Source organism: Scardinius erythrophthalmus (assembly GCF_964197995.2).
Source record: "Scardinius erythrophthalmus genome assembly, chromosome: 13".
In the NCBI taxonomy this organism is placed as follows: Eukaryota; Metazoa; Chordata; class Actinopteri; order Cypriniformes; family Leuciscidae; genus Scardinius; species Scardinius erythrophthalmus.
Window position 1 is genome coordinate 9676104 of NC_138233.1, and position 14391 is coordinate 9690494.

The window sequence follows — 14391 nt, forward strand, 5'->3', positions numbered from 1 at the left end:
CAAAAATACCTTTTGCCCATATCATGAACAGAGTTGGCTTTCTGCTCCAGGATTGGTCTGTTACTGAAGTGCACTGTGCATGATGAATGGCTGGCTTAGCTTTGATTTTTCTTTTTAGCTTTTGTAGCAGAAGCGGATATATTTAGGAGTCCATTTTATGCCCCTTTTCAAAGTCTTTCAAAGATTTTGTTTTTGGGATCTACTAGTAAAGGTTTTCATGCTTTTACATTATTGCAGCATCTCCCTTCCCAGTCTGTCAGAAACACAGATGAAGCCCTTTCTTCCGAAAAGCGCAGTGTGCTCTAATTGGTCGGCTGGACACGTTGTGTTGGTCAACCGATTTCAGCGTGTTTTGGAAATATCTTGCCCCTTACAACAACCACAAGTTTCAATACTGCTAACGCAACTGAATCAGGCCTTGTCCATTTTTTTATTTTTTATTATCATCATTTTTTTTTTTTGCAGTGTATGCCTTGGGGTGCGAATTATTTAAATGAGGAATATTGTGACATGCACTTTCATGGAAGAAAACTCAAGGCCACCTTCGAGGCGAATAACTCTCTTTGAAGTGGACTTTCTGCTTTGTAGCTTTGCAGACTTTTTTTCCATGCTTAAACAGCAGCATTACACTAAAGAAGTTTGAAAATTGAAAAAAAAAATGGCCTCTTTTAATAATTGAACTTCAACAAATGTCAGTTTTAGAATCTAGTTAAATAATATTATTTAATAATAAAGCCAAAATCCTTTGCTTTCCAGTGATTTAACCAGATGTTGCTATGCACAAAGTGAAAGCTTTTATAAAACTACAGAAATAGCTGCATTATACAAGACTGTTATATTTATTTTTAATAATAATTTAGATCAGCCGTAGGCTGCAAGCTAGGTTTGCAAGCTACATAAAGGTCAAAGCTTATTCTATAAACTTGGCACACTAATTTATAAGTATTAAGCTTGCCATGGGACACAATGATTACAGTCATGTTATAAATAAATAAATGTGGCCTTAAATAATGGATTGTCACCCTATTAAAAAGGTGCGCCCCTGATAAATAAACGCATTGAAAGCTTAGCTTGTCTTGTTTATTTATATAGCACTGTTAAAAGGAGGTTGACCAAAGTGCTTTACATAAAAGGAAATCATATAAAACATGCATATTAACAAATCAAACATCACATACACCACATAGAGATTACCTGTTATAAGCTGCCAATGGTAAATGAGCTTTCAGCACGTTCCTAAATGCTGGTAAGAATTTAGAAGATCTAATAAATGGAAGCAGCTCGTTCCATAAGCTCGGCCCCAGAATTACACAGGCATCTTATCACGTGCAATGACCAAAGACATTACCTTTAACTTGAATTAGAACAACTGTGTGAAGTTGAGGGGCTGCACAAAATGACCTGTACCGCTATAGTCTGATCATGGATACTGCACTGGTGTAGACAATTATCGCATTAATATTGTGCGTACATATTGGTGCAACATTTTGTAATTTAAATTTAAAACCTTTAGTTCATCGTTTTTTCCCCTTTTTTATCTGTTCAATTCATTGTGGTTGTTACTTTAATTGTAATGGTACCATTAAGAAATATAGAAATATAGAAATATGCAGAATCATATGACCCTTCTTGATCAAAGCCATTTCATTGGCTGAGACAACTTTTAATCGATTAAACAGCTACCGTGTAATTGTTATACATGAAAACATGTTCATGTATTTTGAATTTAATATAACATCGCATATAACAGTTTCTTTAATATGTGTGTGGTTCCTTTTGTGTGTGTGTTTTCAGTAGCATTGGTCCCACTTTATATTAAGTGGCGTTAAGTACTATGTACTTACATCAAAAAATAAGTACAATGTACTTATTGTGTTCATGTTGTATTATAAAATTTTTTGCTTCTATTGAGGTATGATACGGGTAATGTTAGGGACAGGTGTGGTGGATTGGGTAGGTTTAAGGGTGAGTTAAGGTGTAAGGGAAGGGTCAACTGTGTAATTACAAATGTAATTACATAAATTAATTACAGCTGTAATTACATGCAGGAATTTTTCAAATGTAAGTACAATGCAAAAACATGTAGTTACACAATAAGTACATTGTATCAAATTATTAATTTCAATGTAAGTACATAGTACTTAAAGCCACTTAATATAAAGTGGGACCGTAGCATTTGTGTATTGCTAATAGCTTAGCATAATGCTAACGGCGTTTGGATAGGATTCTGTGACGGAATGGATTTTGTTCATCTTTTGATGCTCACTGTTGTTTTACGATGTTTCAGTGCTTTAAACTATTTTAACAATAGAACTAAAAATGACTGACAACACATACTTTTGTACTAGAGATGGATTGAGACAGCCTATATTAATGTGTTTAGATTCTGTTTTTCTTGGCAACTATAAGTGGTCCCTGTGGTCGTTCTAAAGGCTTATAGTACTTGGCAGAAGAATTGCTTGTTGTTATTTATTAATGTAAGTTATGTAACTATTTATTGAACATTGGTTTAATTTGTTTCTAACTGCGGCTATTTTAAAGCAATAAGCCAATTGTGGCCACGTTTCCGAGAACACCGTTTTATGTCTTTAAATCTCTGAACTATTGTTATAAACCAATGAAAGTGCCAATTCCCCCAAACAAGTCCAGCATGGTTTCTCTGCAGTTTCCTATTCGTTTCATGATTTTGAAGACCATTTTATTTTGTAATTCCTCAGAGGTTTACTCACACTCTCCCCTCAGAGAGCGGTTTAAGCGATGTTGCCGGAGATGTGGCTGATTTGTTTTATTCAGCTTTACCTGTTATTTTGTGGACACAGTGTTTTCTGTTATTTTACTCATCTCATGATTGATTAGGATCTGCTGACAAGCACTCAGCTCAGCTTCCTACAAGTATTGTTCCTTGCGTCAATAGAATAAAAGAATTTCCTAAAGGACTTTCCGTCGCTCCTGTTCAGCGTCTTCCCCTGGTTCTCTGCGGAGGAGGAGGCAGGTACGGCTCGGATGTTTGTGTGTTTGTTTGACGCTCCTTGGCAGAGGCAGTGTAGGGGCATAGGGATGCACGTCACGCGTGTGCTAGGATTCAGAAGTGATCTGTTACTTAAAACCTCCAATTCACAGCATGACAGCTGATTGGGAGAGCTGACGTGAGGATGACATGTTGCGGAGGAGCTGCAACAATTTTCAGAGGAATGTCGCATTTCTTAAGATGGAGGATGTGCCGCTAGGTATTAGAGCAGACAGGCATAAACTCCTGTCAACTGTCTATAACACATGCACACACACGCTAGACTATTAGCATTCAGTTTCTTTTGTCAGACAGTACATTGTGTTTATTTATTTAGCGGTGAGTCTCATTGTGAATGCACACGCACATTCTTCATTCAGTCGGTTAGTCTGTTTGACTGTCACCTACATCACTTACTTAGTGTATGTTTTGCCCACTGGAAACTAAGATTATGACACTTCAGACCATGTTTACAAGATCACAACATATTAAAAACAACAGTTTTGTCAGATTTGAATGGCCATTGCAATGTTGCTTTTCCCTGTACTGCCAAAAATATGATTGATTTTTTTTTCTGTAGTTTTTTTTATATAATATTTTAATATCAGACAAGACAGTGAATAGGGTAAAAAAATAACTAAATTAATTAAAAATAGATACTTTCCCCTTAATGTTGATAACATTAAGAATTGCCAAAAAAATAAAAAATAAAAATAAATAAAATAACTAAAGGTTTTCTGAAATGTTATGTTTAAATATGCAAAATAGGCATTATCTAATTAAATATGCACTAATTTGCATATATTTCCAGAACAGAAATTTAAACATTGGGTAAAGCCAGGTTTAAATTTCTTGTTTCATTTTGTTGACATCTTAGAATTTTATTAGGTTTTATATTAGGTTTTTACAGAAGAAATCTTTGATATCTTTTTTTTATCATTTACATAAATACAGAAAATACTGTTAACTGCCAAACCCAACTGTTTGGTTATATTAAACCGTTGAAACCTAGGTTAATTTAAACCAATTTTTGGGTTTGTCCAAATTTGACTCAAACATGAAACAACCCAGCATTTTTTTGAGTGTAAAATCAGCCAAATTATATTTAAACAAACCCCTCTGTAAAATGCTTTAGATAGAATATATAAAACTGTAAAAGTATGGCGTATGGATGTGCTACAGTCAGAGTTCTGGCTCAGTGCATATGAAAACAGATTTTGAGAAAACAGCCTTTAAAGATATTGTAATTGAAATCTAAAGAAGCAAATAAAGTGCAATGAAATAAACACTTAAAGGTAAATTGTGCATGTTTTCTTTCCACTAACAATAACATGGGGAAAAGAGCCCAACACAGCCCAAAATCTCACAGTTGATATATTGATAATTCACATACAGTATCGCCCCGCCCCTAAACCTACCCATCACTGGGGTTTAGACGAATCGCATGAATGAGGTCGTACGAATTTGTACGATTAGCCACCTCATACTCACTCATACGAATTGGTCGTGAGATAGCGTTGGAAATACTGAAGAAGAATATTTTGCAGTGTGTTAGCTGAAGCATTGCATGACTTCAGTAACTGTCATTCTGTTTGAATACAATCCGTTGTCAGCAGTGAGACAGTACAAGGTCTCAACATGACACCCCATTCCCCTTGCCTCTGTGTTGCTGATGAATGGCCAGCGTTTGGCCAGAGATGAAGGACAAACAGATGTCCAATGGTATAGGTTTCCGAAGGTACCCACATTGATCTCTTCCAACTTCCACATTGTGCTGTCAGCAGTGTTTTGAAAGGCGAGCAGCGGGAAGCATAGTCTCCTGTGTAGTTTCATAAAGTCTGGCTCAAAGTTAGAGCTGGGAACTAAGTAAAGAAGACTTCTGACTTTTCCTTTTGACTAGAAAAACAACTCAAACATATGTCAGCTCATTGAAGCGGAGAGTACAAAGTAGTTCCACTTGTCTTGCCTGCTCAGGTGCAAAAGAAATCAGTGCTGTATGGATGTTGTGTCTTAGGTAGTGTCATTGTGCTGATAATATATATCAATTTTATTCATGTATATCTATTCATCTATTCAGTTGTGTATTGAGTAAAAACACATAAAACTAATCAAATAAAATATATATTCTCTGGAATTAATTGCAGTTGTATTTTGCTTTAAGGGTGCTTAAATATTCTACAGGACAAAACTCAAGAAACCAAGTATGTATATCTGTGGAATTTAATGGATTTTGTGTGGCAGTCAAAAATGACAGATTTTTAATATTTTTTAGTTCGATAATGTTTTAAATGTAATATTTTGTATTTTGAGGGGATTTTATGGTGCTAAATTATATTTATGCAGTAGTTATAATCCATTTATTTACTTTTTGAGCATAGAACTAAAAATGGAATTTCCAACTTAAACTGTCATAAATATGGAATGCTTTGGAGCACAGACTTCAGTTTGGTTTCTTTTAAAAAATGAGATTATTGGTGACATGAAAAAGGTTATAGAATCGAACATAGACGAACAGGCGAGAGCCAATGAGCGTTTGATATCATTGCCGTAAAACATGTCGTAACGCTTCTTGAGGGCGCAATTTTTGAATTTGAATTCATCACGAGCGCAGGATTTTACAGTTACAAACTGCGCTGCTGTGATAGCCTGTGAAATGGAGATGATCACTCACTGGATAAAGGGCTGAATTTGGATCTCTTTCTTGCAAACGTATGGATTCTAAAGATTTGGATTATATCAAGTATAATAAAATTCATGTCTTTTGTGAATTTATGTTGGGTTTTGGTGTATTATTGTTCTATTGGAGAAAACGCATTTTTTGTCTCACTGTAAATAAACTAAATATTAAAATGGTTAAATGATTAAATAAGGTATTTTTAAGGTTTTAAAGTGTATTCTTGTTTAACTGCATGTAGGCTAATCCTCCGAAACGAGTTTGCAGCAGAAGGCACGAACAGAGCGAAATGTTATTAGTCTATTTCTTGAGTAAACTGCATTAAATGCGACTGAAAACGTAATTGATAAGACATTTGAATGCAATAGAGTCAAAACATTAATGCCACGATTTTAATATGCATAAATAAGAATACTGTACGTACAAATATGTACGTCGGTAGAGTTGTTCATACGTAAATAATTTACGTTTTTGTGCTATTAATACGTAAACATTTTACGGTTTGGTGCTGTAAATACGTCAGTATTATACGTTTCTGTGTGTATAAAACGTAAGTAAATGTACGTATGGTAGAATTACACTTTACGTAAAAATACACACGTATTCTCATGAGATCACGTTGGAGATATAATGTCTCAAAAAAAAAAAAGTTTTGTTTTTGTCTTTTAATTTTGGGGTGAAAAATGACATGGACATTTCTTAATGAGAACCGCCCCACAAGATCAATATGTTACATATGCGATCAATACTTAAAATGTCACAGTCTTCATCATGTTTCTGCCCTCAGCATTAAGACTCAGACCGCTCAGAGTTCTTCATTCTTATCAGGGTTTCAGTCATCGGTTCCTTGAGGCAGTTTGATCTCACTGAAGGATGTTTTAGTTTGCAAATATCAAGTTATCGACAACTATTTGGTATCTGTCTGCTTGGTGCACGTCTCCCTTATATCTGCAGAGTTTACTCGAATGAAGAATAATGCAGCGATCTGTCCTTCCTCTCCAGTGTATCAGTGTCCACAATCGATTCTTTCCTGGGAGTCTATTGGTTCTCATTACCTGTCTCCAGTAACTTATCTCAATTGTATTTCACTGGCCAGTTCAAAGCTTCTCCCCTCCTGTTTTTATACACACACACGCACACACACACAGGTTTCTCATCCTCTCGTGTGAGGAATATAAGCTAAGACAGGGGAGAGATGAGGACATATCCATTCAAAGAGAAATCAATGATGACAGTGGATTTGCATGGACTAGACCTGAATGCCGGCTGATCCATTATGGCAATATCCACTGTAGTCTCAGACATGGGGGAAAGATTGCAAATGCTTCGGATTGTGTGATTATATTTGATTTGTTGCCTTCACAAGGTTTTCATAAAGATCAATGTGGTACTGAACTTGATTGCTTTTATCTCACAAAATCCGTCATACCTGACAACATCTTATTTCCCTCTTACACGGTCATTTGTGGCAACACTTTGAGAGTAATTGTCAAAAAAAAAAATGTTTTTGTCTCTTTAGAGAGAGTTCTTTTGATAAGACATCTCACTGACTTGTAGAGATGGTTTATATTAATTTTCCCATTAGCCTCTTAGAGATCCTGGTTTTGATTATGCAAGACTTTTAATAGAGTTTAACATTCAATCAAGTTGGCTGCATGAATTTCTGTTAATATTTTCTTAATCAAATGAAAGTGAATTTGTTTAAGTAAAATAAGTTCCTTTGGAACTGATTCCCTTCTTTTATTTTGTTAAATGAGCAAAGTATGATTTTTCTCTGTGCCAACGGTTTGAGCTTGTTTTCACTGTTCTCTGGTAAAGTTCCTACAGACAAGCTAAGATGATTAGCACATTCACTTTTAATTGACGATGCAGGATTCTGCCAAGATCTCGGGTAGAAAAGGTGAAATTCAGTGGTCTTTTAACCTTCTGAATTATATGGGGAACATATATATATAAAAAAATAGATCTATAGTTTAACTTGTCAGAGAGGAGAGTGAGTGCATGTCCTAAGGTGAAATGAATTATGGGCAATTTTCGGAAACCTGTCAGAATTATTCCCACCCTTTGCACATACTCTCAGAACAGTGTAATTAAGTTCATGCAAACTCTAATGTCTTTGATTAAATGAACCCATTCTTTGGCACGTTAAGATTTTTCTAAAACCTCAGGCCTCCTGGTCCTACATTTTCTGAATAACAGAAAAGAAGAAGAAAAAACAGGGTTCCAGTCAGAGAAATCCCATTATTATTCATTGTTATTTTTGAAACTACCTGGAAAAGGTGCTTATAGAGTTGATGTGCAGATAGTAAGAGAAATTTGATTATGTATACATAAAACATAATTATCTATATCAGGGCTGTCAAACATGACTATGAATATGGCTGCATGATGATTTGAATGCTTTATTTAATAATGAATCATCGTTCAAAAGTTTGGGATTGGTATAATTGTTTTTAGAATTTTTTTTTTTTTAGAAAGAGGTCTCGAATGCTCACCAAGGTTGCATTTGTTGGATCAAAAATACAGTAAAAACAGTAATATTGTAAAACATTATTACACACATGCTCTCTTGAACTTTTTTAATCGAAGAATCCTGGGAAAAATATATATCACTTACCACAAACATATTAAGAAGCACAACTGTTTTCGACATTGATAATATATTAAGACATTTTTCTTTATCAGCAAATCAGTATATTAGAATGATTTCTGAAGGATCATGTGACACTGAATACTGGAGTAATTATGCTGAAAATTCAGCTTTGCCATCACAGGAGTAAATTACATTTTAAAATATATAAAAATAGAAAACAGTTACTTATAACTGTTTCAAATAATAATATTGTTTCATAATATTATCAGTCTAAAATACAATCTTAGCAACCCCAAACTTTGAACGGCAGTGTGTGTATGATTATGTATTATACAAACTTTTACAGCAGATATCATAGAGACAACAAATGAAGATTATCAGACATCTGAGAACATCTTGGTAACAGTGTAGAAATGCAAATATTAGACTCAACAGTGATAAAACCACATTTAATGGGCTATTAGAGGCCTGATTTAGTCAGTAGCTGATGTATCTATACGGCCTGGGCTGTAATGAGCATCAAACGAACGAGTAGGAGGCGAGGACATTCAGTGTACCTCTAAATGAACATAATCGCCTCGTGCCACCTGCTAGACATCAATCAATAGCAATGGGGCTAATTGATAAGGCATTATTAGCAACTTTCCCTTTAATGGGAATTGTATTTCATCCTGTCTGAATGGTAGACAGGGAGAGTGTTTGGCGTTGAGGCATCAGGAGCAGATGGCAAGGTCAACAGCTCCAGTAATCCAGAAGCAGACAGCCCCATTAACTGGCCTGGCCAGGTCAGCACCAGCCAGGGGATCTGCATTACTGCAAATGCTTCATAAAGAGACTGTTTATACATGGAGCACAGGCAAACAGTCTAAACTAAAGGTAATATCGCTGCCTATAAATCAGGCTTCCTTAAGGGCATGCTCATATAGGTCTGCGAGAACCAGTTTTTGTTGACATTGGCCTAAATTAATCTTAGGTTCCAGTGTCATGTCACGGACCACAAACAAACCACTTACAATGAGTATCATGTAGATTGCTGACTGAAATGGTGAGAGCTTTTTACAAAATTCTCACATTTGAAATCTGATTCCAGGCTTCTTTATAATTCTAGGAAATCAGGGTGTGCAGTTTCATGCCCTGCTCCCTGTTTACAAGTTACCAGGCTGCTTTACTTTACTTTAGATTAGGGTTCAATTCTCACTATTAACTAGCTATTAATTTGCCTCAATAAGCTCCCACTTACTGCTTATTAATACTATAGATAGTAAGGTAGCTGTTAAGTTAAGGTATTGGGTAGGATTAAGGGATGTAGAATATGGCCATGCAGAATAAGGCATTAATATGTAGCTTATAAGTACTAATAAACAGCCAATATCATAGAAAAATGCATGCTAGTGTACGCAACTAGTTAATAGTGAGAATTGGACCCTAAACTAAAGTGTTACCGAACTTTCTATTCATCTAAGCAGAACAACCATTTTCAACATTGATAGAGAAGTTACTTGAACACCAAATCAGCATATTAGAATGACTTTGAAAGATCATGTGACACTGAATACTGGACCCGTTACAGGAATAAATTACATTTTAAAAATACAAAACTATTGTAAATTGTGATATTATAGTTTTCATTGTATTTTTGATCAAATAAATGCAGCCTTGGTAAGCATAAGAAACATACCAACCCCAAACTTGTAGTGTACAGTACTGTATGTACTGTTAAATTAGTTTAAAATAACTTTAGTTTAAAAGTAAAGTTCTTGTTCATTTACTGCAAAACTCTGGAAATGATTAGGTTTTATTTCACGCCTTCTCGTTTAGAATTTGAATCAAATTATTTGTATAAAGAAAGTGTAGATGCTGTATTTTTAGCCTACACATTTTCTACATAACATTGTGTTATTGAAATGGTTCAAAGAGGGCTGTTCTGATGTTAGAGTTGTTATTCAGGTCTGATTATGGCTGTCTTAATTCACTGACCCGACGTACCCCAAATCTTCTGCACTGAGAAGAAATGTGTGGCACAAGAGAAAACCGCTCGTCTCAGTCGGTACACACACGGCCTGCTCTCCCACAATCCATTTCAGCTCCGTTCATAGCTTACAGCTAATAAGTAATTACTTTTTGATCAAGAGCTATGCCCTTGTTGTTGCACAGAATGCAATCTAGACTAACAACATGCCTGTGGTACTGATTCTAGCATTTATTTTTCTCACTGTGCACTAGGAGACCAATGGATTATCAATACTGTACCATTAAGATGTGTTGCTTTTTGTGGAAGGAAATGAAGATTGACACCGTAGAGAGGCTGCGAAGTGCCCCGGAGAGCTGTTTACTTCACAATTAAAATGGCAGTGATGGGAGCAAAAAGAGGAAATGCATTTCAGGATTGGGAAAATGTTCATGAAATGGCATAGAAAATGGGATGTGGTGTCCTCGGGCTGGTGTTGTAAATATTCATACATTGGGAGGTTTCCAATGGCACAAGTCATGGATGCTCGCTTGTCGTTTCGCAGTTCTTTAGCACTGTAAAGTACACAGAAGCACAATGATTGATGGAAGAAGCTTTTGCTTTCACATGTTATTCTTTAAATTGAATCCAGATTCATGTCTTTAATTCAACAATTCAGACCGGTACTTAGTTAGATTAGTCTAATTTGAATTTAAAAAGTAAGACTGATTACCCTTTGGAAAACTGCTGGTTAGTTTTTAAAACACAGTTTTAACATAGTGGCTCTGTTTATAACTGGCCCCAGATTGTATTTCACTCAATCCAATCACTTCTGTCTTCATATTTCTTAAAGCAGAATGAGTGCTACTAGGAACGCTTGACAGAGATGGCAACTGTAACTAAGGGCAACAGCGACTAATTTGATTGACATCTGTTGCTGCTCCGCCGCCTTCCTCTATCTCTGATTGAAATGCTTGTTTCCTTACCATGTGCTGGCAGATACAATTGTTAAAATCTGAAAACTCAATTAGAAATTTCTACTGTCTTTTCAACCGACATCTACCCCTAATACCTATCATTACAATGATGGTGTGGGTTAGAGATTTCATATTTTTTTGTCAAATTCAGTGTATATATACTGTAATACAGCATTTTTGTGTGTGAAGATGGGCGTTGATGCATTTATTCAGATATCCAAAAAAAGAGATGCTTTTGTGACGAGTTCTGCTTGTCACTCAAGCCTTACCAAACATAAACAATCCACCAAGATGGTTACAGTTTTTAACTGTCACCAATCAAGGAAGATGATTTTTGATGCAGATCAACACCTGTTCAGCTCACGTTGCTTCATAAATAGATCAGTCGCTGGGAGAGGAGGGAGGGGACGTGACAGCTTAATAGTCCGTGAAGATTTTTGATAGGCAGAGAAACCGGGTGGATGACAGTTTGTGTTTTGTGTGCACTAGCCCTTAGGAAAGAATCAGTATAAACTCACTTAGCACTCAAAGAAATATCAAAACATATGGCTTCTCTTTTTGTCAACTTCAGCTCCAAACACGTGTAGGAGTATGACAGAGAAGGTAATTTGGGACAGGAAATGGTTTCTGAACGGATTTGGAGTAGGTCTGGATTGCCAAATGATACTTGGTACACCAGCTGTGAAATCCTGTGGCAGTCAGTTTGTTGTTGAATTTCTGTCCTATAAAGGCTGATGTTTTCAGAAATATCATTTGTTCATCAATCATGTTATCTAAATACACTTTTCAGCACAGTTGCATCTGGTATTGACCTCCCTCTTGGGCCTTCGGTATTGTGTGTGGCTTTTTAATGTTTTTGCAGATAAGGCTGCATTTATTTGATCAAAAATTTTTTTTTTTTTGTGAAGTAATCTTATTATTAAACGGATAGGTCAACCAAAAAAAAAAAAAAAAAACACCCTCAAGTTGTTCCAAACCTGTATGAATTTCTTTCTTCTGCTGAACTCATAGGAAGTTGATGGGCCCCATTGACACACTGCGGGTTTCAGAGTGAAGCGCGGCACTTTTATTATTTACATGCGTTACATGTTTCTTCCAGTGTCTCAGAGCGGCTATGTTCACAGTAAATGCTGCTCCACACAAACTTTCCAATGACGTGCAGTTGGGAGCTCATAAAGTCTAACGCACTTCTGTTTGATAGCGAAGTGTTGAGATGTTATCATTTACATGCGTGGAGCACGTCTCAGCACGTCTCAACTCCATCCATCCATATGCTTATAGAGTTGCTTATTACACTCATCTGGGAACGCAATATGTGAAATTTCACCAGATTTGTAACGTAAATCATTTATAAATCTACTCCAAAACAGGAGAATATATCAATATGTTTCTAAATATGTGAATTGTTGTTTGTGATTTAAAAAAAAAAGTTTAAATCCTCACTGATTTGCATGTTTTTCCAGTCATATACACTCACCTAAAGGATTATTAGGAACACCTGTTCAATTTCTCATTAATGCAATTATCTAATCAACCAATCACATGGCAGTTGCTTCAATGAATTTAGGGGTGTGGTCCTGGTCAAGACAATCTCCTGAACTCCAAACTGAATGTCAGAATGGGAAAGAAAGGTGATTTAAGCAATTTTGAGCATGGCATGGTTGTTGGTGCCAGACGGGCCGGTCTGAGTATTTCACAATCTGCTCAGTTACTGGGATTTTCACGCACAACCATTTCTAGAGTTTGCAAAGAATGGTGTGAAAAGGGAAAAACATCCAGTGTGCGGCAGTCCTGTGGGTGAAAATGCCTTGTTGATGCTAGAGGTCAGAGGAGAATGGGCCGACTGATTCAAGCTGATAGAAGAGCAACTTTGACTGAAATAACCACTCGTTACAACCGAGGTATGCAGCAAAGCATTTGTGAAGCCACAACACGCACAACCTTGAGGCGGATGGGCTACAACAGCAGAAGACTCCACCGGGTACCACTCATCTCCACTACAAATAGGAAAAAGAGGCTACAATTTGCACAAGCTCACCAAAATTGGACAGTTGAAGACTGGAAAAATGTTGCCTGGTCTGATGAGTCTCGATTTCTGTTGAGACATTCAGATGGTAGAGACAGAATTTGGCGTAAACAGAATGAGAACATGGATCCATCATGCCTTGTTACCACTGTGCAGGCTGGTGGTGGTGGTGTAATGGTGTGGGGGATGTTTTCTTGGCACACTTTAGGCCCCTTAGTGCCAATTGGGCATCGTTTAAATGCCACGGCCTACCTGAGCATTGTTTCTGACCATTATGACCACCATGTACCCATCCTCTGATGGCTACTTCCAGCAGGATAATGCACCATGTCACAAAGCTCGAATCATTTCAAACTGGTTTCTTGAACATGACAATGAGTTCACTGTACTAAAACGGCCCCCACAGTCACCAGATCTCAACCCAATAGAGCATCTTTGGGATGTGGTGGAACGGGAGCTTCGTGCCCTGGATGTGCATCCCACAAATCTCCATCAACTGCAAGATGCTGTCCTATCAATATGGGCCAACATTTCTAAAGAATGCTTTCAGCACCTTGTTGAATCAATGCCACATAGAATTAAGGCAGTTCTGAAGGCGAAAGGGGGTCAAACACAGTATTAGTATGGTGTTCCTAATAATCCCGTTAATGTCAAGCTCTGTATGTATATATACTTTTCTCCTTAATAGCTGACAAATAGCAGGCAAAGTTTGGTTGTTAACGTTTAAAGTTGTTAACAACTTTTTTCAAACTTTCTTTTGCTTTGTCAGTATGCTGTGTCATGCTGATGAGTTAAGTGATGTACATAGTCACAAAGCCAGAGACTCTCCCTTGAAAAAAAATCCAATCACTTGCTCACAGGAGCCTCATTTGGTTGTCTTGTCATTTGATTAATAAATCTCTTATTTTGCAGTGCTGTCAAACATCTGTCTGCTAGACAACACATTTACAATATATAAACCCAAAAGATAGTGTGATGCCAGCTGGTTGTCATGGGTTGGTAGGTCTTTAGCTTGGAGCTATTCAGAATATTTTGGCCATTCAGTCTTTAATTGGTTTACCTTAACCTGATAGAGATGCCTTCTGGTTATAAAGTCAGACAGAAATGGAAGTTTAATGAGGTTGATGTGATTTTTGTTAGCTCCATTGCTATCAGCTAGCAGATGG

At 36.6% G+C, this 14391-nt stretch overlaps 1 protein-coding gene across 1 annotated transcript in view; it reads left to right on the top strand.

Annotated features, from left to right (window-relative positions):
* unc5a (unc-5 netrin receptor A) overlaps positions 1-14391 on the top strand; it is a 183618-nt gene that overhangs the window by 99847 nt on the left and 69380 nt on the right. The window lies entirely within an intron of this gene.